Source organism: Giraffa tippelskirchi, chromosome 4 (assembly GCF_054371585.1).
Source record: "Giraffa tippelskirchi isolate mGirTip1 chromosome 4, T2T-mGirTip1v1.2.pri, whole genome shotgun sequence".
NCBI lineage: Eukaryota > Metazoa > Chordata > Mammalia > Artiodactyla > Giraffidae > Giraffa > Giraffa tippelskirchi.
In genome coordinates this window covers 29420760-29444808 of record NC_137278.1, presented here as the reverse complement: position 1 = coordinate 29444808, position 24049 = coordinate 29420760, and the positions used below count along the sequence as shown (strand labels likewise).

Below are 24049 nucleotides of genomic sequence, written 5' to 3'. Positions count from 1 at the left end.
AAATGAACCATAGATGAACAGCAATACAGTTTCTTTATTTGACTGAAAATTACTTGGGCAAGATAAACAATGCTAAGGATTGATCTGAGTGTTTGGTTCTCTACCCTAGGGGCATGATTACTGACTCCTGTCATCCTTCTTAATGGCAGAGCAAGAGCCTAGACTTCCCCAGATATTCAAGATGAAATGATAAATTCTTTTTGAATGAATAAATAAATGAGTGAGTGAATGAATGAATGAATGAATGCATACATGAAATAAGAAAGATGAGGCCCCTATGGCAGGCAGAACGGTCTAGATATAGTAATCCCAAATCCAAACCTCTAGCATTTCCTAGGAAGGACAATATATATGTAAATAGAGCCATCACATTGAGAATGTCAGGCCTCAGAGGGTTCATCTGGCACTTACAAAGGCCACTTCACATTTCTCCATGAAATTCCAAAACTTGACAGCTTTCTTAACATAGTGATGGTGAGGAATAAAAACTTCAAACATGATGCTATTTGAAAAGTAAACTGTTTACTGTTCTGAGGGAAAATTCTGAACTTAACTACTTGGCAGCCATCAAAATGTAACCCAAGGACACAGCAGTGATTTAAAATGTAAATAGATCTTTGGGCATGCAGATAAGGGACCAGCCTACTCCACCCAAGCCTAGCTCAGTAGAACCTTAGCCCTTGCAGGGACAGGAGGGGGGTTCATGAGCTCATCTGGGTACTGCCTGGACTGAATCTTTTTGGTATTGTCTGTGGCTCTGCTAGTAAAAAATCCACCTGCAATGTGGGAGACTTGGGTTCGATCCCTGGGTTGGGAAGATCCTCTGGAAAAGGGAAAGGCTACCCACTCCAGTATTCTGGCCCAGAGAATTCCATGGACTGCATAGTCCATGGAGTCACAAAGAGTTTGACAAGAATGAGCCACTTTCACTTTCATCTTTTTTTAATTGGATAATAATTGCTTTACAATGTTGTGTTGGTTTCTGCCATACAACAATGTGAATCAGCCATAAGTGTGAGTGCGTGTGTGTGTACACACACACACACACACACACACACACACACATCCCTGATCTTTTGAGCCTCCTTCCCACATTCCACCCCTCCAGGCTGAGCTCCCTTTGCTATACAGCAGCTTTCCACTAGCTATCTGTTTTGCACATGATAGTATATATATGTCAATGCTACTGTCTCATTTCTTCCCATCCTTTCTTTCCCCTGCTGTGTCCACAAGTCCATTCCCTATATCTGTGTCTCTACTCCTGCCTGTTATACAGAGTAAAGAAAGTCAAAGAGAAAAATGATGTATATTAATGCATATATATGGAATCTAGAAAAATGGAAAAATGTTACTGATGGGCTGGTCTTTACCTAAATTTGCAGGTTGAGACTCTACCTCCACCCCTGTCTCCCAGGGATATAAAGGAAGCACTACAAATGAAAACCCTAAGATACATTTTTATGAAGGAAGTGTGCACTAAATGAAATCTCGGTTAATAAGCAAATCAGAAGTTCTTTACGAAGTAATATGTGACCTCCAGGAGTAAAAGGTTGTGTGTGAACCACATTGTCCTGTGTGTCCACTATATGTCCTCATCTTGAGTATTAACTACATCTAGATCTTGAAATGTGCATATGTGCATATGTGCCCATATGAACACACTGACACTCTAAAGCTCTATGCCTTCAAAGGATATTTGATTCAATAAACCTTGCATATTCCTGTTTAATTTCATAAGATGGAGACCACTAGTCAAGAATCCTTGATATACAATGGTCAACACAATCCTCATAGGCCTATTAGCCCCTTCTTAGCTGTGGGCATCTGGTGCCCCAGGGCCTGGCAGTGTGAATTGGGGTTGGTGCCAGGGCCTGTGGAGCCAGTGCTGTTCACAGTTTCCAAGATATGAGCTGGCAGACGTTGCCTGGTGTGGGGGTAGGACTAGATGACCTCTAAATTCCCTTCTAATCTTAAGACCCTGCCACAGCCTTAGAAGCCATGACACTAATATTCTGCAATATTAAACTCTCATCCCTAGCCATAATTCTAAAGTCTTTTTATAGGTCTCTTCTACATTTTTTAGAAGACCAGTTCAAAATAGGTGATATACAGATAGAAATGTGATCCATCAGTTTTGTTCTTTTTTTTTTTAATTGCACCAGAGTATTAATGTAACTATGTGAAAGCACATGATCAGCTATAAAGCTCTTCATACACAAAAAGTCATACATATTTCTTGACTTCAGCCAAAACACTCAGAGGCTCCAGGCAGGAATAAGCCAAGCTTCATTTTTAGAGGAATATTGAAGCCAATAAAGCAAACCAAGGAAACTGCCTATGGATATAAAATTTGGGGCACAATTCAGTTCAATTCAAGAAGTGTATATTGAGTATCTACTAAGTGTTGGGCATTGTGCCAGGTTTCTCTTCCATACAAAAGGGGCTTGTTTGCTTTTAGGGGTTGATATGACACAGATGGTTTTCGTAGAGGTGGTGAGAGGTAGATCAGAGCAAGAGCACAAATAAGCAGTTTTGCATTTAATAATCACAATTATGAAAGCAACACAAAAGCTACCATTTACTGAGGGCTGATCATATGCCAAAGCTTATGGCCGCACCAAACATTATATGTGTATATGAATGTTTGTATATATATAATTCCCAATCTTTACAACTCAACAAAGGTAGCTATTCTTTCTTCCTATTTTATGTATGAGAAAACCAAGGCACAGACAGGTTAAATCACTTGACCAAAGTCACCCAGCTCTTAAGGGCTGAGCCAGATTTTGAAAATATAATGGTCTGACTTCAAAGCCAGCAGGCTGTACATTGCACCTGCATTAGTCTACATTTTACCACCTGCCACAATGGCCATTAGTACCAGGCAGAAGGGAGGAGTCAGGGGCCTGTGGCACTTGGTAAGAGTGCTCAGCCACTGCCCCCAGGCCTCCCCACGCCACCTAAGCTAGGCACCTCTAATTATTAGTTCTCTATACAGGCCAAATGGGTGATCCAGACAAAAGGCATAGAAACAGCTCTTGAAGCTGGCTTTGAGTTTATGTTCACTACTGCAAGTAGTCAATTTAGGTCAAGTATTTCCCAGCCACCTTCCTATAGCCTTTCTTTCTTCTAAGTCCATTTGACTGCAGATGCCACCTATCTGACCTCGAGTCCATTAGCAGCTCTGACTGTGGCCCGTCTACCCTGCAACCTGGTTCCCAGTCAGAGGGCAAAGCTTGCCTGGAAGTGAGACTTTGAAATGGCACTTGGCTTGATTCCCTGAAGTAAGTCACATGCTCTCAGCTCTCTAGTCCTTCTCCTCTTGTTGGAACCACCCAAGGGGAAGCTCATATGAAAACAGCAGGTTTCTCCCCATCAGCAAAGATACATCCTTGCCCCCTGTGATGGACTTGGCTGGTCTGGCAGCCATAGGCAAGCTGTGTTTTATTTGTGAACATCCTTCTTGTTTCAGCAGATAATGGACTCTAGTTAGGAAACAGCACAGTAAACACAGCATAAACACTGGGATGTTCAGCTGGAACGAGTCTGCATATAAATAAGAGTGCTGGGAGCCAGGGAGGTAATAAGTCAGGAACACAATGGAGAAAGGTTATTAAAAGAAGAGCTTGTAAAAATCTGCGACAAGGCTGAAAGCTTGGAGCCTTTCTTGATTACAGAAGGACCAAAGGTGGCAGCCTATCTCATCTGTGCTCTCACTAACTGAGTTCCTGGACATCTCACTTAAAATCCTGCTATTACTCACTTTGTTCAATTGTAAAGTTGAGATTTTATACACTTAAAAAAGTTCTAGGGCTGTTGTGAAGATGTGTGCATGAAAGCATTATGAAAAAAGTTTCTGTTGCTGTACAAATGGAAGGTTATATGATTCTTAATTTTGGAAAGTGGCTGAAATTACTGTTTTATACATCTAAGCCTTCTTATTGGTTCATTATCAAACAAAGCTATCTTTTGTAACAGAAATCTCTCAGGAACCTATGAGGCATAAGAGGAATCAAAGGTATTTTCTTCCGTGTTATAGTCAAAACAGAAAGATTCTTTTTGTCGCTTTATATTAGTCAGCATAGGGTTGGCTATGATGCAATAACAAAGAAACCCAGGAATCCCACTGGCTTAATAACAGTAGCAGAAAAGAGGATGTTCATATCGTCCTGAGGTAAGGCCTATTGTGTCTTGGGCTTTTCTCCTGTGTCTGTATACCACACAGTGAGTTCTGAGTCCTGGGCTGCTTCTGTGACTTCTTGCATTGCCATAGAAGGGGAAGAAAGGACTGGATCCCATGATGAAATGTTTTTAATAGTGAGACCACCAAAAGGTTTATCACTGCCACTCTTTTCCATTATTCAGAACCCGTTTCATGGCTTCTACCCAATGGCAAGGGAGGCTGTGACCTGTGGAGGAGTCCATAGATGTCTTGGTGAGTCTGTGTCTGTCTCACCTTTCATAAAGTTAGTAGCAACTAATGAATACACAGGGGAGCCTTATAGTCGGGCAAGAGAGTAGACTACTGTGATGCTGCTCCAATGACATGTAAGCCTGTGGCCAGGATTATGAACTTGCATAGCTGGGGTCAGAACGAGATTCCCCAAGGAACTTACCAACTATCTGTAGACCTGCTGTGTGGGTCCACTGTGATTTTAATTCTGAAAAGTGGTGTATCTGCTCTCTGATTTATTCTGGGTAACACTTAAGTAATTTAACCGTATTTCCAGGCTAATTGCTGCCATACTATCTCGGTAGCTATGATACAGTTGGGACAGCATTACCTTTTAGCCTTCTAATGCTGAGGCTAATAGCTTTGGTCAGGCATCTTGCTATTGATTAAAATAGCACTTTATTAAAATCCTTGAATCACTGTGTGAATAGAAAAATTTTTTAAATACAATCATATATATCTTATAACCTAACATCTGGCATTTTCAGAGTTTGAATTCATTGTAAATTACTGACATTAGTTACTACCTTCAACCTTTCCCAATTTTAAAGTGATTCAGACACCTCCCTGGTGATCCAGTGGCTTGGACTCTGTGCTTCCAGTGCAAGGGGCCCGGGTTGGTTCCCTCATTAGAGAACTGGATCCCGTATTGCTGCAACTAAAGATTCCTCTACCAATCCTACCTACCGCAATGAAGATGAAAAGACGTGGCACAGCCAAATAAATAAACATAGAAAACTAAAGTAATTCAATGGTAACTTTTAGAGTTCCTGATGATATCCCAGCGTTGAGATTTTTGTTGTTGTTGTTCAGTTGCTAAGTTGTGTCTAACTCTTCTCAATCCCAAGAACTGTAGCACGTCAGGCTCCCCTGTCTCTTACTATCTCCTGGAGTGTGCACAGACTCATGTCCATTGAGTTGGTGATGCCCTCTAACATTTAAGTTAATTAAACAAGGAGATCATTAGACCAATATTGCTGTAAAGTCATGGTGACCTATGTAAGCCAACCCAAATCTAACCTTAGGTCAGCATGACTCAAGGTTGCAAAATTGAACCCTAAGGGCAACCAATTGCAAACATCCAACTAGAATTTAAACTCAAGCCAATCAATGATTTCTTTACTTTGCTTCTGCCTTTACTCCATAAAAATCTGTGCTTTAGGTGAATAACTTCTGGTTTGGCATTACTTGCTCGAAAACATTTTAATATACCTTGGTTTATACTTTAACAGATTCCAAGGTTATATTTTATGACTTTGAGGCTTTAATAGAATGGGAATCTATAGGAAGCAATTGTTACCTTAAAACAGCACTCTGTGTTTAACTTAATTTTAAGTATCTCTTCCAGATGGACAGCCAACTGTTTTCATCAGTGTTTGGAACTTCCCAGCAGTTAAATGCTGGTGTGTAAAGGTTACCTTTTCATTTTATCTTCAACAATGCAGTCTGTTCTTAGACTGAGTCCATTCTCTCTGTGAGCCTGATGATTTGAATTCACCAATCCTAAACTCCATCTGTTTGTTGCCTGAAAACAGTTGAACAGATTTCAATAATTTAGAAATTGTAAATAAATAGTTGAATAAGCCTGAAAGATGGGTAAGATTTAAGCATTGAGGATAGTCAGCCATGACATTTATGACTTTGAGATGTCTCCTCATTCACATGTCAGATAAGAATTTCCTACTTTCCCACACTCCAAGTGATGACATCATTTCCTTCCATGCTTTGCAGAATAAATTCAGACTACATTTTAACTGCCATATTTGTCCCCTCTGATTTCCCTAAGTTTCTGAAATTAGTCATCTGTACATTCCTTTTGCATTTCCATAAATTTTCCTATAGAAGAAACAAACAATAAACAGAAAAATGATAACACAATATATAAAACATTTACATATTATCTTATTCCTAAGGAATTTGAATATATTCTAACTGTGGAATTTTTGGTGCTTTAAAGGCTATTGAAGCCCCAAGAATTCTGGGGAACATATGCTGATAAAAAATAAAAAGGAATATATGACAAAAACTTCGTGTAACAAGAGCTACCTTTTTTTTTTCCCTAGCCATTATTTACTGAAAGTGTATTATATTTCAAGCCTTGCTAAGCATTTCCATATAGTATTCTATTAATATTTACGAAGAATTTGTGAGTTATATTTTCTGTCCTCATTTAACAGATAAGAAAAGCAAGTCTGCATTAAGTACCTTGCCAAAATCACAAGGCTGGTAAGTAGAAAAGCTGGGTCTCAAACACAAACCTCTCTATTCTCATCTTTTGATTTCTTCTGTTTGTTTTTTATTGAAGGAGTTGGGTGGTGCCAGTGAAAGAACTTCTTCAAGTTCTTTGTTGCTTCCAGAAAGTCTGTGTTGATTAGGTAAAAGAAGATGCTCAAGCTTTTGTTTCATAGATGTCTTTGAAATTCCTATTTCAGATGATTCTTTTAAAGCGATGGCTAGGGCATACACACTAACTTCGTTCTATACACATAGTACTCAGAGATGGATACAGGCATCTGAACATGATTAGAATCCTTTTATCTCTGTATTTCTACCATGAAATAGAAATTTAAAACGCGTTTCGGGTCCTGCTTGTTTTCGTACTGCCAAATCTTCTTGACCTTTCACTGATTTACCTTCTTAAAAAATTAAACAAACTTTATTGAGATGTAATTGACATACGCTTAAATGAACCCATTATAACTGTACAATTTATTGAGTTTGGGTTAATATGCACACCCTGTAACCACAAAAACAGTTGTTGTTGTTTAGTTGCTCTGTTGTGTCTAACTCTTTGCAACCCCATGGACTGCAGCACGCCAGGCTTCCCTGTCCATCACCAGCTCCTGGAGCTTGCTCAAACTCATGTCCCTCGAGTCGGTGATGCCATCCAACCATCTCATCCTCTGTCATCCCCTTCTCCTCCTGCCTTCAATCTTTCCCAGCATCAGGGTCTTTTCAAATGAGTCAGTTCTTCGCATCAAGTGGCCAAAGTATTGGAGTTTCAGCTTCTGCATCAGTCCTTCCAGTGAATATTCAGGACTGATTTCATTTAAGATTGACTGGTTGGATCTCCTTGCAGTCCAAGGGACTCTCAAGAGTTTTCTCCAACACCACAGTTCAAAAGCATCAGTTCTTTGGCACTCAGCCTTCTTTATGGTCCAACTCTCACATCCATACATGACTAATGGAAAAACCATAGCTTGGACTATACAGACCTTTGTCAGCAAAGTAAGGTCTCTGCTTTTTAACGTGCTGTCTAGGTTTGTCATAGCTGTTCTTTTAAGGAGCAAGTGTCTTTTCATTTTATGGCTGCAATCACCATCTGCAGTGATTTTGGAGCCCCCGAAAATAAAGTCTGTCACTGTTTCCATTGTTTCCCATCTATTTGCCATGAAGCATTGGGACCAGATGCCATGATCTTTGTTTTTGAATGTTGAGTTTTACGCCAGCTTTTTCATTCTCTTCTTTCACTTTCATCAAGAGGCTGTTTAGTTCTTTTTGGCTTTCAGCCATAAGGGTGGTATTATTTGCATATTTGAGGTTATTGATATTTCTCCTGGCAATCTTGATTCCAGCTTGTGCTTCATCCAACCTAGCATTTTGCATGATGTACTCTGCATATAAGTTAATAAGCAGGGTAACAATGTACAACTTTGACATACTCCTTTCCCAATCTGGAACAAAGATAGCAATTTCCATCATTCCAGAAAGTTCCTTCCAATCTGTATATAGTCCATCCCTATAACTACATATTTAGCTCATGACAAGTCATCTTCTTTATGTGACTGTAGAGTAGATTTGCGTGTTAAGAACTTCATATAATGAAATCATACAATACTCTTTGTGCTCCTTTTTTTCTTCTCAGAATAATATTTTTGAGACTCTACCTATTAAAAAGTGAAGTATAGTTGATTTTTAATATTATATTAGTTTCAAGTGTGCAGCATAGTGATTCAATATTTTTGCATTTTATACTCCATTATAAGTTACTACAAGATAATGGCTGTAATTCCCCATGCTATACAATGAACTCTTTTTGCTTATCTATTATATACATGGTAGTTTGCATTATATCTTTTAATTCCATAATCCTAATTTGTCCCTCCCCCTTTCTCTCGCCCCTTTGGTAATCACAGGTTTGTAATCTATATCTGTGTCTGCTTCTGTTTTGCATACATTCATTTGTATTTGTATTTTTTTTTTAGATTCCACATATAAGTGATAGCATACAGTATTTGTCTTTCCCTGTCTGATTTATTTCATTAAGCAGAATATTCTCTAGGTCCTTCTATGTTGCTACAATTGGCAGCATTCTATTCTTTTTATGGCTGAGTAACATTCCTAGCTATCTATCATATATATATATATAAAACATCTTCTTTATCCATTCATCAAGACACACCTTTTTTGATGCATGTGTCCATCATACATGGTTCTTTGTATAGGAGGGTGGTATATATTGTATATACATGAACACAATTTATCTATTCTCCTGTTGGTGGATATTGAGGTGGGTTTTTTCCTGGGGCTATTATGAATAAACCTATTGCAAATATTTTCAATATATATTTTTGTTATAGGTGCTTTGATTTCTCTTGAGTAAATATTTCAAAGTAGGATTGCTGGTTAATATGATAAAGGTATGTCTAACTTATAGGAAACTAATCAACTATTTGGCAAAGTGGCATATTCTTACCAGCAACTCTCATACACTCCTGTGTGGAGCTCCAGTTTCTCTCTAATCTGACCAACTTTTAGTATTGCCAGTTTTTTTAAATATTGGCCATCCCAGTGTGTGCAGTCATTTTTATTTGCATTTCCTGATGATATTTATTGAAGCATATTTTCAGGAGCTTATATAACTTTTTTGATATTTCATTTTAAATATTCTATCCACTTGGAAAACTGGACTGTGTCTTAGCATGTGTGCTAAGGCTTCCCTGGTGGCTCAGATGGTAAAAAATGTGCCTGCAATGCAGGAGACCCAAGTTTGACCTCTGGGTCAGGAAGATCCCCTGGAGAAGGGAATGGCAATCCACTCCAGTATTTTTGCCTGGAGAATTCCATGAATAGAGGAGCCTGGTGGGCTGTAGTCCATAGCTTCATACAGAGTCAGACACGACTGAGTGACTAGCTTTCACTTTCACTTTTCATGTGTGCTAAGTTGCTGCAGTCATGTCCTACTGTTTGAGTCCTCATGGACTGTAGCCCACCAGGCTCCTCTGTCCAAGGGATTCTCCAGGCAAGAATACTGGAGTGGGTTTCCTTGACCCCCTCCAGGGTTGTGTCTGCACATTGTTGAGTTATAGGAGTTACAGTGTACATTCTAGATAGAAGTCATTTTTCAGATGTATGTATTGCAAATATATTATTGTAGACTATCATCCTGACAGGCTACAGTCCATGGGGTCACAAAGAGCTGGATGTGACTGAGTGACTGAGCACGCATGCAGTGATGTCTAGCACAGTGTGGGTCTGTCACCTGGTATTTCGCTTCTCTCCGATACTGAACAGGATGCTTCTGACCATATCGCATGTCTGTAATCCCTCCAAACTGTTCGAAGGGCTTTCATATCCATATCTTAATATGTCTCCAAATCAATCTGTGTGTGGTACAGGGCAGGTCATTTTAACTTGATAGATATTGTGAGGCCAAACACAGATCAAGAGCAAGAAAACAGAAAGATACAGTTTTGTTATTCTCACAGTTCCCTGGAGAAAATGCAACATGCCATGCAGGGCCACTAGGGGAAGCATCAGGGTTGATAATGAAGCAAAGGGAAGAACACTGTGGGTAAGCACCTTCACTGGGATTTCTGCGGGAAGGAAAGAGCAAGGCAGGGCCAACGGACTCAGAACTGGCTAACTTGGAGAATCTTAGTAGACTCTGTCCCATAAGGGCTGTCAAGAATTCTGTTACTTGGCCCTAGGATTGAGATGGGTTTATAGAGGCCTGAAGTATGAGAGTTTGATAAGGGAGGTGGTTGGGAGTGTGGACTTATTTGGCTACTCAAGAAGGGGAACTGACTGGCCTCTAGTCAGGTCCTCAAAATTGGGGCAAGAAAGTGCTTAAAAGCTAATTTACAGACATATTATTTATTGTCCCCATTTTACATTTAGGAAACTGGGTCACATTAAGGTTAGATCATTTACCCAAGTTCATCTAATTATTTCCTAGAGGGCCCCTAGGTTTAGGACACAAAAATCTGATTTGCTGATGGATGTGCTCCCAGTGCATTACCTTACACATAAGGGAGGTTTAATAAATTCTTCCATGAATCACACTACCCAGTCTGAAGCCTGAGTTCCCCACTCTGTGGCCTCATTTAGGCGTGTGGCCCTTCCTCTTGTCATATAAGACCATGATGTGTTGGTGTGCCAGAGAGGGCACTGGATTCAAGGAGTGCCTTCTTACTCCAGTTTTCAATGAAGGCAGTCTTTCCTTTTGCCTTCCTCACAGGGATTACAGACATGTAGTACGGTTTGAAGAGGAAGCAATAAGAAAAAGGTAGCAGATATGAAGGTCAGGGGGGCAGCTTTCCAGAGAATGACAACAGTTGGTGAATGAAGCTTTTCCCAAACTAGATTTCCCTAGCACAAGGGTTAGCCTAAAACTTCAATGCCGTTGTTTTATAGACTGCATGCATAGAACCATCGCATTTAATGATACTCTGACAGCCTCTAGAACTAAATGGTGCTTCCCCCAGCTCCATTTTCCAAGCAGTGCTGTTCAAGGCAAGCCTGCTGACTGCTGAATCCAGCTTTCTGGGAAACAGCAAATTACCAGAAGTTGGCATGCAGTGATATTTAGACCATATGAATACTAAGACCTATTTGCAAACGCTATAGAAAAGCTAAATTGAGTTAATTTCAATTTCTTGAGTTGAAACACTGAATTAAAAAACAATTTAAATGTCTCCCTCTTTTAGAAAAAAATCAATGCTTTAAAATTAATTTCATTTTTTAAATGTACTGTTAACTCAATAAAGCCTTTTGGGCTTTTTAAGCTAATTGTCTTTGAACTCATTTTAAATTCAGAAGTCTTTATAATTTTGATAATATTTTAAACACTATCCTCATTGTAGCAGTTCATACTATAAATGTAGAAGGATACAGAAAAAAACTAATGAGGCCCTTGTGTAAGAATGATACACATGTTTTTTTTGTTCCAGAGAAAATTTATTTGTGAAAGAACAAACATATTACTAATTTAACATGGGGCTATTCATTAATGATACACTTATTTTTTTAACCTTCTGTATTACTTTAGTAGAACAGTAGGAGTTATCCCATTTTGTTTAATGAAATCATATGTGTGTATGTGTCTATAGGTATATATCTACAGAGTAGAAATATCTAAATTCATAGAAAAAAATCCAAAAGACTCTACACTAGAATGTTATCTCTAGGGAATAGACACCATGAATATTTTGCTGTAATTTTTGTACTTTTATTATCTTAATTATTGCTAGCAAGTTGTTGAAATTTTTATAGCTGACAGAACAAGCAATCTAAAACATATTTTAAGCTCTAAATCAAACAAGCTCTGAATGTGGTCAGATCATTTTGGTCACATGGGAATAGCATTTAAGACTCTTAACAGATTGGTCATATATTATGAACAATTTTCCTTGCCATGTGTCTTCCACAACAATGATATTTTAAATAGTTTCATAATATCCCAGTTTACAAATATATAATCACTCACTGTCAAGTTTCAGATTTCAATGGGAATGCATATTCATTGGGAATAATACAAACACAAGGTTGAAAAGTCAGAGAAGGCAATGGCACCCCACTCCAGTACTCTTGCCTGGAAAATCTCATGGACAGAGGAGACTGGTGGGCTGCAGTCGATGGGGTTGCTAAGAGTCGGACATGACTGAGAGACTTCACTTTCACTTTCCACTTCCGTGCATTGGAGAAGGAAATGGCAACCCACTCCATTGTTCTTGCCTGGGGAATCCTAGGGACGGGGGAGCCTGGTGAGCTGCCGTCTATGGGGTCGCACAGAGTCGGACATGACTTAGCAGCAGCAGCAGAGGTTGAAAAGTAAATGGATTCTCTTCTCACTTTCTACTTCTCTAAATGAACACATTTTAAAAAGTTTAATGGTACATTTTTCTAGATCTTTTACTATTTACATACATATTCAAACAGTACGAGAGAGTATCCAATCAATTCAGTTCAGTTCAGTTGCTTAGTTGTGTCCATCTCTTTGTGACCCCATGGACTGAAGCACACCAGGCTTTCCTGTCCATCACCAACTCCCAGAGCCTACTCAAACTTATGTCCATTGAGTTGGTGATGCTATCCAACCATCTCATCCCCTTCTCCTCCCGCCTTCAATCTTTCCCAGCATCAGGGTCTTTTCCAATGAGTCAGTTCTTTGCATCAAATGGCCAAAGTATTGAAGTTTCAGGTTCAGCATCAGTCCTTCCAATGACTATTCAGGGCTCATGTACTATAGGATTGACTGGTTGGATCTCCTTGCAGTCCAAGGGACTCTCAAGAGTCTTCTCCAACACCACAGTTCAAAAACATCAATTCTTCAGCATTCAGCTTTCTTTATAGTCCAACTCTCACATCCATACATGACTACTGGAAAAACCATAGCTTTGACTAGATGGACCTTTGTTGGCAAAGTAATGTGTCTGCTTTTTAATATGCTGTCTAGGTTGGTCATAGCTTTTCTTCCAAGGAGCAAGCATCTTTGAATTTCATGGCTGCAGTCACCATCTGCAGTGATTTTGGAGCCCCCCAAAATAGTCTGTCACTGTTTCCATTGTTTCCTCATCTATTTGTCATGAAGTGATGGGACTGGATGCCATGATCTTAGTTTTCTGAATGTTGAGTTTAAAGCCAACTTTTTCACTCTTCTCTTTCACTTTCATCAAGAGGCTCTTTAGTTCTTCTTCACTTTCTGCAAGGTATCCAACGTAGTATCCAATGGAAAGAAACAATTCTTTCCCTGTCCCACACCTTCTTTTAACTGTTTCATTTTTTAATACTTCTAATAGTATTAATAATTCAAGTATTATTTATCATCTTAAAATACTATTTGTTGATTTGCTTAGTATATGGTATATTTTTGTCACACAACTTCCTTTTCCCTTCAATCTCCAATTACCTTATTTTAGTTTTGCCTCTTGGTTTATTTTCTTGTTTTGAAACTATATTAAATATCTGTTTCTTTTTAAAAAATTTTATTTATTTTATTTGGTGGCTAATTACGTTATAATATTGTGATGGTTTTTGCCATACATTGACATGAATCAGCCATGGGTATGCATGTGTCCCCCATCCCGAATCCCCCTCCCACCACCCTCCCCATCCCATTCGTCTGGGTTGTCCCAGTACACCGGCTTTGAGTGCCCTGTTTCATGCATTGAACTTGGACTGGCCGTCTATTTCACATATGGTAATATGCATGTTTCAAAGCTATTCTCTCAAATCATCCCACCCTTGCCTTCTCCCACAGAGTCCAAAAGTCTGTTCTTTTTATCTGTGTCTCTTTTGCTGTCTCGCGTATAGGGTCGTCGTTACCATAAATATCTGCTACTTGACCCATCTACATACAATTACATTGTCTTGCTCCTTGAGGGCTAAGTGTGACCAAGGGTTAGGAACCTAGATTCCATATGTTTTGTGTGGCATGTGCATACATGTATCAGGTTTCTTGCTCATTCCATGACTCAACTCTTCCTTTTAGAGCAGCCATGGACCCTAGTGTCACCGAAAGCAGACTCTGCATTCTAACTGGTAGAAAACCCACAGAAAAGGAAAGGCAGAAGAAATGTGTAGCCAGGGCTCCTGGATTGTCTCCTTCCACTGTCTTGAATCCATTTAAGACCCAGATTTGCATGTATAAGAACAAGGCCCATGGAGGCTTTAAGATGGTGACTAAAGAAATTGTTTATCCTCTTCTTTAGATGTGCTCAAGAGCAAGACAGAGGATGAGGTCAGAAGATCTGTCATCAGATGCACTTCAATATTCCCCCAATTAATAACTGTCTTCCAAAGGGTAAGGTCACCAAGCAAAGGGCTGGGACTTGCTGGAAGTAGTTTATCAGAGAAGCATTGTTTCAATGGCTTGATCTGTCAGCCTGGGATCACACACAGGTTGACAGATTTTTTTCAGACAGAATGGTTTTCCTATACTCCTACTAGTTCTGGGCAGAAAGGCAGGGAGGATTTGGGGAAACAGCAACTGTTGTAATGAAGAAGCTGCTGTCCTCCTCACCCTTATATAAGTAATCCTCATATCTGTACAACACTTCTCAAACCATCCTCAAATCCTTCCTCAGGTGGATGACACAGGACGTTCACATTAGTCAGACCTAACCCACCTATTGCAGGAAGGGGGACCTCTTCCAGGAACCGAGATTAGGTTACTGTCTAACACTCGGAAATGAATTGTCCGAGGAGACACAGAGGCTGACCAAACAAGAGATTTAATTGCAAAGGGTGCCTGAGCAGAGACCAGTAGGGTAAGGGAACCCAGGAGAGCTACTCTGCCACGTGACTTGCAGTCTCGGGTATTTTATGATGATGGGATTAGTTTCTGGGTTGTCTTTGGCCAATCACTCTGACACAGAGTCCTTCCTGGTGGCGCACACATTGCTCAGCCAAGACGGATGCCAGCAAGAAGGATTCTGAGAGGTGGTTGGACGTGTGGAGTCTCCTTTTTACCTTTCCCAAACTCTTCTGGTTGGTGGTGGCTTATTAGTTCCATGTTCCTTACCAGGACCTCCTGTTGTAAAAGAACTCATGCACGTGGTTACTATGATGCCTGGCCAGGGTGGGCGGTTTCAGTCAGTGTGCTTCCCCTAACTCACCCACACTTCAGCCGGTACCAGTGAGGTCTGCTTCACTTAACAGTGCTTTTTTAATCAGCAAGGATTTCCCCCGCCTTGTTTCCACCATGTTCCACGTCTGCCTTCTTCTTATAAGACTGTAGCTAATTCTCACTTTTGACTCCACTTCTGCTTTTTGGCAAAATCCTTGATTTTTGTGATTATATTTCCTCTCTCTTACAGTTGTTTTACCATCTAATTGCCTGTCTATTCTTTTTTTGAAATGGCTCCTCTTTATCCAGTCTTTATAAGGCATTCTACTTGGTGTACATAAAAAAAAAAAAACTCTCTTTCCATGTTTGTCTTCCATTGGTTTATGTGACACTTAATTAAACTACATCATTACAAGAGCATACATACAGGCATGAATGGTTGGGGCACAATCACAGCTGACATGGCTGCACATCCCACTCAATTGTTGGAAGTGACAGTGTTAACATATATCAGAAATTAGCCAACTAGCAGAGAGCTTCAGTAGGCTGTGTCATCAGTCAGTATGATTCACCAAAGACATGGAGGGGATTTATTAAACAGTTGGTTAAGGGAGAGCAGCTCAGAGAGCTTGCACTTCCATGAATTCTACAAAGATGAGTCATCAGAACTCTGCATCACAGAGGACACTGCTCACATCCCAGGGACCTGAGTCTTAATTAGCCTGTATGTGGCTAGCACCTTGGCAGATTCATTTTGGATATGGGAGGCTGGCAGGTTGTGGGGATGGTTCAGATTACCCTGAAATTGTCTTCCAAATTTCAGAGTTCAATACCAGCATCACTAAACTGTAAGCTGAGCATAGCTCCAGTGATATCTGTTGTGGCGGGTTTACTAATGCCTCCCCTCCCCTATAAATGTCCGTATCCTAATCCTTAGAACTTGTGAATATATTAGGTTACAAAGGGAAATTAAGGTTGCAGATGAAATTAATGTTGCTCATCACTGTATCTTAAAAATAGGAAGATTATCCTGGTGGGCCTGATGCAACCAGAAGAGTCCTTAAAAATGGGAGAGAGTGAGTTGAAAGGAGTTGTGAACCTAGAGAAGCTCAGAATAATCCAATCAGAAGGATTCAACCTGCCATTGTCAGCTCTGAGGATGGAAAGGACCATAAGTGAAGAACTGTGAGTACCCTCTAGAAGCTGGGAAAGGCAAGAAAAAGGAATTCTCCCCATAAAGGAATGCAGTCCTGCCTCCACCTTGATTTTAGCCTTGAGAGACATGCTTCAGACTTCTGACCTCCAAACTGTAAGATAATAAATTTGTGTGGTTCTTTTAAAGTTTTTTTTTTTTTTTTTTGATGTGGATCCTTTTTAAAGTCTTTATTGAATTTATTACAGTATTGCCTCTGTTTTATATTTTGGTTCCTTGGCCGTGAGGCATGTGTGATCTTAGCTCCCTGACCAGGGATTGAACCCACACTCCCTGCATTGGAAGGTGAACTTGTAACCACTGGATCACCAGGGAAGTCCCTGGTTTGCATTTTTTTTAATTTGCTACATTTGTCATTCTTTGTTACAGAAGCATAGGTGACTGCTACATCTGCCTTCTTACCCCTGTGACATCTTCCCCTTTCCTAATAAAGGAAATTACATTTACAGGATTTGTTTAATGTAAGCTCCATATTTTACAAACCTTCCCACTCCCCACTGTGTTTAAAAGCAGTCTGAAAGCTGCTGCTTGTGACTAGAGGAATGTAAAATAAAGGGCCAAACCTCTTTGCAACAAAATGTTTGAAATGCTTTAACTATCCAAGGAGAACTTTGAAACAGCAGCTCTGTCATGGATGGAGAAAGAGTATGGGGCATGAAGTGCTCTGTGATGTGCCACGATTGATGAGCCGGAGTCCTGGGTGAGCAAGTGTCAGGCCCCGTTTGGAAATGGGAGGGCGTCTAGGGCAGCTGGCATCCCCTGCTGTGCTCAGCCAGATTGGTCCCCAGAGTGACCTTGCAAACACCGGTCACTGCCAAGTTTATCTTGGTCAGTGTTGTCTATCAGCACAGAACCTCTTCCATTTAGACAGTGAGACCCCAGGGAGTTTCAAGGAAAAGCAACACCCAAAAGAACACAGGTTTCCCAGGTGGACCTAATGGTAAAGAATCTGCCTGCCAATACAGGAGATCTGAGTTTGATCCTGGGTCTGGGAGATCCTCTGGAGTAGGAAATAGCAACCCATCCAGAATTTTTGCCTGGGAAATCCCATGGACAGAGGAACCTGGTAGGCTACAGCTCATGGGGTCACAAGGAGTCAGACATGACTGAGCATACACACATAAAGAGAACATGCACTATTAAGTCACTGGGGCTTTATGCAAACCAGCAGAGGAACCAGCAGGAGGGAGCAAAACATCCCACGGCAGGTGCAAGGCCTGTTGAGGACTGTAAAGAGGTGGGACTATCCTCAACTCAAAATATACGAGTGATGAGATATGTGTGCAGAGTAACAACTTACCAGTGGTGGCAATTTAGTCCTGAGTGAGGGCCCTGGTGGTTAGTGTTTTGGAGTTAAAGGAGGGACTTTCACCCTCGGCTCAGGCGTGTGTGTGTGTGTGTGTGAGTATGTGTGTGCATGTGTATGTTGGTGGCCCTGTGTTAAGGAAGGAGATCAGTAGAAGAGGAAGATGTTTGGGGTTCTGGACAGGTGTCCGAGTGTCAGCACGTACACTTGCTCAAGTGACCCCTGGTTGACCAAAAGGAATAATGCAGAAGATTCTGTTATAAGGCTTATCCTGAGTGAGAAGCTTGAGCAAGCAGGCTCTCAGCAGTTTATAGCAGTTCTCTAATTTTGAGCTAAGAAAATATACTTGGTCTCATTAATAGAGATTCTCTGGGCTTCATGAGAATAGGGATAATAAATAGCATTTCTAAAATATTAAGAATTTAGAGATGAGAGACAAGGGTGGCCAGAATGGATGTGTGGCTTGGGACAAGGTATTTCACCTGAGACTTGAATCTTCTTGTATAAAATGGGGTCATGGGTGGCCTCTGTATTCTCAGACTCAAGAACCAAGTGAGATAAACATAGAATACTTGGTAAACCTTTAAGTACTTTGCTTGTTTCACTATTGTTAATAGATTGACTGTAATTTGTACCAATTTATCAGAATTACCAAAGCTTTATAACAATTTTTCTGCCAAGGTATTTTATAGTTAAAGGATGAATTGATTTTTTATTGACCTTACGATCTTTCTTAGTTGCCACCTCATATCCTCATATCTCTTCTCCTTCTCTTGACAAAAATCCTATGTTTCCACTTTCTCTCCACCCCATTCACTCATCTTTCCCCATCACACTGGTTTATGTATCTTCGTTGGTTTACTGAAATTACTTTGGACAAGGCCAGTAATGATCTTGTAATTGTCAGATTCTATAATAGTAACAATAATAGTGATGGGAATATCTAATGTTTATTGAGCCTTCATTATGTCAGGCATGTTTCTAAGTGATTTACATGTATTAACTCACTTTATCCTGTGATGTAGGTAGTAGTATCGATCAGGTCGACACTGATGGAAACTGTATGGAAACTGCAGCAGAGAGAGGTGTCCCTTGCCTGGGTCAAAGTTTATAAGCAACAGAGATAAGACGCAAACCTAGGAACTCATACTCAAATGTACACTGTAGTCATCAAGTTGAGCTATCTATGACATTTAGATGAGACCCTCTCAATGTGGATACTATTTTCTTTTTATATTTATTTTTATTTATCTATTTATTTTTGATGTGGGACCATTTTTTAAAGTCTTTATTGTACTTGTCACAATATTGTTTCTTTTTTTATGTCTTGTTGCTTTGGCCAGGAGGAATGTGGGATCTTAGCTCCCCGATCAGGAATCGAACCCACATCCCTGCGTTGGAAGGCGAGGTCTTAACCAATGGACCATCAGGCAAGTCCCTGGATATTGCTTTCAGTGACAGTCCCTGGTTGGGGATGGGGGATTGAAAAGCAGAGTGACTGTGGGTTATTAAATCAGTGGAGTTGCAATAAAGTCTGAGAATGCCCCTGCTCTTGGTATTGAGAGGTTTGCCAATGAGCCAAGGTTGGCAGCCTTTCTGAGAGTCTTTGGTCTGGAGCTGTGACCAAGAAAGTGTGGAAGGGATGGCTGAAGAGGCTGTAATGGGAGCCAAGGAGATCCTAGCTGGGCATCTGGATGAGTCACCAGCAGGGAGGAGGGGTCAGTTCCTCCAGATCTGGGGCACAGGCAGGGCCAGGAGGGAGGTTCTTGGGAAACCAGGGTGAATTTCAAGACCTCTTTGTGGCACTTTGGGAGTTTTAGGATCTGTGGTTTCCTGGTGCATGCGTGTTCCTGTCTTCAGGCTTTGTGATGATGATAAATGCCTAATGTTCCTTGGTGGTCCTCATATCTTCAGAACTTGGGGTTAACATGGCAAACTGGCTGTTCTAATAAATCAGATGGTATCCTCCTACACCTTTGTTAACTTCCTCTCTGCCTCCCTAGGGGTACAGTGAAGCCGAACAGAAAAAGCAGAGCACACTGCAGTCTGCCCATGTACATATCTGTATCCGACAGAGATGTGAGAGGAAAGGAGGGAAGAGGAAGTGACATTTTGAATGCTATTTTGAGGGAAAACCCTCCAAAATTAAATAGAGCTTTAATCAACTAGAATACAGATGTGTTAGCTTGCCTGTTCTGAGATAAGTTATTTTTTCAGACACCCCTAAAGCAGTTCAGCCACTGATAAATTTGACAAGCCAAGACATGGTCCCTTCAAAAGCAATGTTGGATAATTTGCCTGTTATTTTATAACAGCCATTTAGTGACCATAAAATGTAAGTAAGAGTCGACAGTGTAAATATACCTCACATTCCTAATCAATGGAGTCACTAAGAGAGGACTCAGGGAGCACTCCAGAATAACTTCATATACCATGTCTGCAAGTGTATCTGTGTGTGTGTGTGTGTGTGTGTGTGTGTGTGTGTGCGCGTGTGCATGGGGATATGAATGTGGGCATGGATGAAGTCCACTTTGTATAAAAATATTTTATTTTGTCCACAGAATGAAAATAACACTATTCCAACAACACAAGAGAAGACTCTACACGTGGACATCACCAGATGGTCAACACCGAAATCAGATTGATTATATTCTTTGCAGCCAAAGATGGAGAAGCTCTATACCGTCAGCAAAAACAAGACCGGGAGCAGACTGTGGCTCGGATCATGAACTGTTTATTGCCAAATTCAGACTTAAATTGAAGAAAGTAGGGAAAACCACTAGACCATTCAGGTATGACCTAGATCAAATCCCTTATGAGTATACTGTGGAAGTGACAAATAGATTTAAGGGTCTAGACCTGATAGACAGAGTGCCTGATGAACTATGGACAGAGGTTCGTGACATTGTACAGGAGACAGGGATCAAGAAAATCCCCATGGAAAAGAAATGCAAAAAAGCAAAATGGCTGTCTGAGGAGGCCTTACAGATAGCTTGGAAGAGAAGAGAAGTGAAAAGCAAAGGAGAAAAGGAAAGATATTCCCATCTGAATGCAGAGTTCCAAAGAATAGCAAGGAGAGATAAGAAAGCCTTCCTCAGCAATCAATGCAAAGAAATAGAGGAAAACAACAGAATGGGAAAGACTAGAGATCTCTTCAAGAAAATTAGAGATACCAAAGGAACATTTCATGCAAAGATGGGCTCGATAAAGGACAGAAATGGAATGGACCTAACAGAAGCAGAAGATATTAAGAAGAGGTGGCAAGAATACACAGAAGAACTGTACAAAAAAGATCTTCATGACACAGATAATCACGATGGTGTGATCACTCACCTAGAGCCAGACATCCTGGAATGTGAAGTCAAGTGGGCCTTAGAAAGCATCACTACGAACAAAGCTAGTGGAGGTGATGGAATTCCAGTTGAGCTATTTCAAATCCTCAAAGGTGATGCTGTGAAAGTGCTGCACTCAATATGCCAGCAAATTTGGAAAACTCAGCAGTGGCCACAGGACTGGAAGAGGTCAGTTTTCATTCCAGTCCCAAAGAAAGGCAATGCCAAAGAATGCTCAAACTACTGCACAATTGCACTCATCTCACATGCTAGTAAAGTAATGCTCAAAATTCTCCAAGCCAGGCTTCAGCAATACGTGAACCGTGAACTTCCAGATGTTCAAGCTGGTTTTAGAAAAGGCAGAGGAACCAGAGATCAAATTGCCAATATCCGCTGGATCATCGAAAAAGCAAGAGAGTTCCAGAAAAACATCTATTTCTACTTTATTGACTATGCCAAAGCCTTTGACTGTGTGGATCACAATAAACTGTGGAAAATTCTGAAAGAGATGGGAATGCCAGACCATCTGACCTGTCTCTTGAGAAACCTGTATGCAGGTCAGGAAGCAACAGTTAGAACTGGACATGGAACAACAGACTGGTTCCAAATAGGAAAAGGAGTACGTCAAGGCTGTATATTGTCACCCTGCTTATTTAACTTATATGCAGAGTACATCATGAGAAATGCTGGGCTGGAAGAAACACAAGCTGGTATCAAGATTGCCGGGAGAAATATCAATAACCTCAGATATGCAGATGACACCACCCTTATGGCAGAAAGTGAAGAAGAACTAAAGAGCCTCTTGATGAAGGTGAAAGAGGAGAGTGAAAAAGTTGGCTTAAAGCTCAACGTTCAGAAAACTAAGATCATGGCATCTGGTCCCATCACTTCATGGCAAATAGATGGGGAAACAGTGGAAACAGTGTCAGACTTTATTTTTTTGGGCTCCAAAATCACTGTAGATGGTGATTGCAGCCATGAAATTAAAAGACGCTTACTCCTTGGAAGGAAGATTATGGCCAACCTAGATAGCCTATTTAAAAGCAGAGACATTACTTTGCCAACAAAGGTCCGTCTAGTCAAGGCTATGGTTTTTCCAGTGGTCATGTATGGATGTGAGAGTTGGACGGTGAAGAAAGCTGAGCACCGCAGAATTGATGCTTTTGACCTGTGGTGTTGGAGAAGACTCTTGAGAGTCCCTTGGACTGCAAGGAGATCCAATCAACCCATCCTAAAAGAGATCAATCCTGAGTGTTCATTGGAAGGTCTGATGTTGAAGCTGAAACTCCAATACTTTGGCCACCTCATGCGAAGGGTTGACTCATTGGAAAAGACCCTAATGCTGGGTAGGATTGGGGGTGGGAGGAGAAGGGGACGACAGAGGATGAGATGGTTTGATGGCATCACCAACTCGATGGACATGAGTTTGGGTAGACTTCGGGAGTTGGTGATGGACAGAGAGGCCTGGCGTGCTGCAATTCATGAGGTCGCAAAGAGTCGGACACGACTGAGTGACTGAACTGAACTGAAAATAAATTTGACAAGACAATTCTCTCTATGGCTAGAAAAATGTTGGTCTTTGTCTCTAGAATAAAGCATCCTGAGTCTGGAAATATAACAGCTACTCAAATACTTTTCTCAAATGGACACCAAGCTGGACAATCTCTATTTTAGGAGACCAATTTCGTCTATGAGTTTCCTACCTACTCCTGAAACTCATACCCCTGTTGGAAACATGACTGAGATATTCTCCTGGTCCTGTAGAAGCCCCCAGTCTCTGTTCCCTGGGCAGGGGATCAAATTACCTACCATGATCCCTTCTCACTCTCTGCTTCTTAGTAATAGAACATTACCCTACTCTGAGTTTTAGCTGGGAGTATGTCCACATCTACAGAGACAGCTTGATTACTCAGCCTTCCTATGGTCTAGCTGTGGCCTGTGATTAAATTTTGATGAAGACAGTGATGATGATAGAAGTGATGTAGGCAAACTTCCAAACTGAGTTTTATAATGAAACTGTCCTTTTCTCCCCTTCTTTCCCCCTCCCATCTGATTAGGAAGTGGCCATCAAAGCTGCTCCTTTGAACCCAGAAATGGAAGCTTCTGATTGAGGATGGCAGAGTTACTTTAACTCCCTGGACTGTTGGATGGGAGAGAAATGAAATTCTCTTTTACTGAAACTTCTGGATTTTGGGTCTCTTTGTTATACCAGCTTTTCTATAAACTAACTAAAAGACCAATTTGTGCCCTGAAATGTTCTGGTGGACATCTCCCCACAAAGCCTCGATCTACTCCCTGAAGACTAGACAGAGCTGCATGAGAGCAGAGCTCAAGACCTTGTGGTCTGTTTAAACTATGACTCCTTGGAAAGTTAAGAAATGGACTTCATTGCAGTAGCTGGGAGAACACACCATCAACAAATTCACCCTTAAATGTTTCGTTATTGTGGCTGATTGTGTAACTTTTGATTTTGATATAATTTAAAAATTATACAAAACTTATAAAGAAGTCACAAGAGTAGTACAGGAACTTCTGCAACCCCCCTTTTCAGATTTACTGACTGCTGTGTCCATTTATTTTCTCATTCTCCTCTAATATTTGTGTGTCTATGAATATCATCTTTTTATCTGAATTATTTGAGAGTAAGGATACTATCTTTTATGATTTTGCACTTTTGGGAAAAACATAGCCCAGTTATTTACAGGATGTTCCTAAACTGTGATTTGATTCAGGTTATGTAATATATTTGAGCAGGAATGTCATAAAAGTGTTGCTGTGCCTTCTCAGTGCCTTATATCAGGAGTCTAGTGATACCCATTTGTCACTTGGATCATTGGATAAAGGTGTTATCCATCAAGGTTTTCCAATATAAGGTTATACTTTTTCTCTATTAATTAGTAAATGTGTGGGCAGAGACTAAGGGACCATGTCAGTATTCTGTTACTCATCATACTTT

The 24049-nt window shown here is 40.5% G+C and overlaps 1 long non-coding RNA gene across 1 annotated transcript; it reads left to right on the top strand.

The window, feature by feature from the left end:
- The first annotated feature begins 4360 nt into the window (after positions 1-4360).
- LOC145544530 (uncharacterized) lies at positions 4361-23619 on the top strand. Its single transcript, XR_014081467.1, has 7 exons — positions 4361-4435; positions 6631-6679; positions 14386-14477; positions 16263-16427; positions 19105-19191; positions 20323-20553; positions 23151-23619. It is a non-coding gene; the product is annotated as an uncharacterized LOC145544530 (long non-coding RNA).
- The last annotated feature ends 430 nt before the right edge of the window (positions 23620-24049 follow it).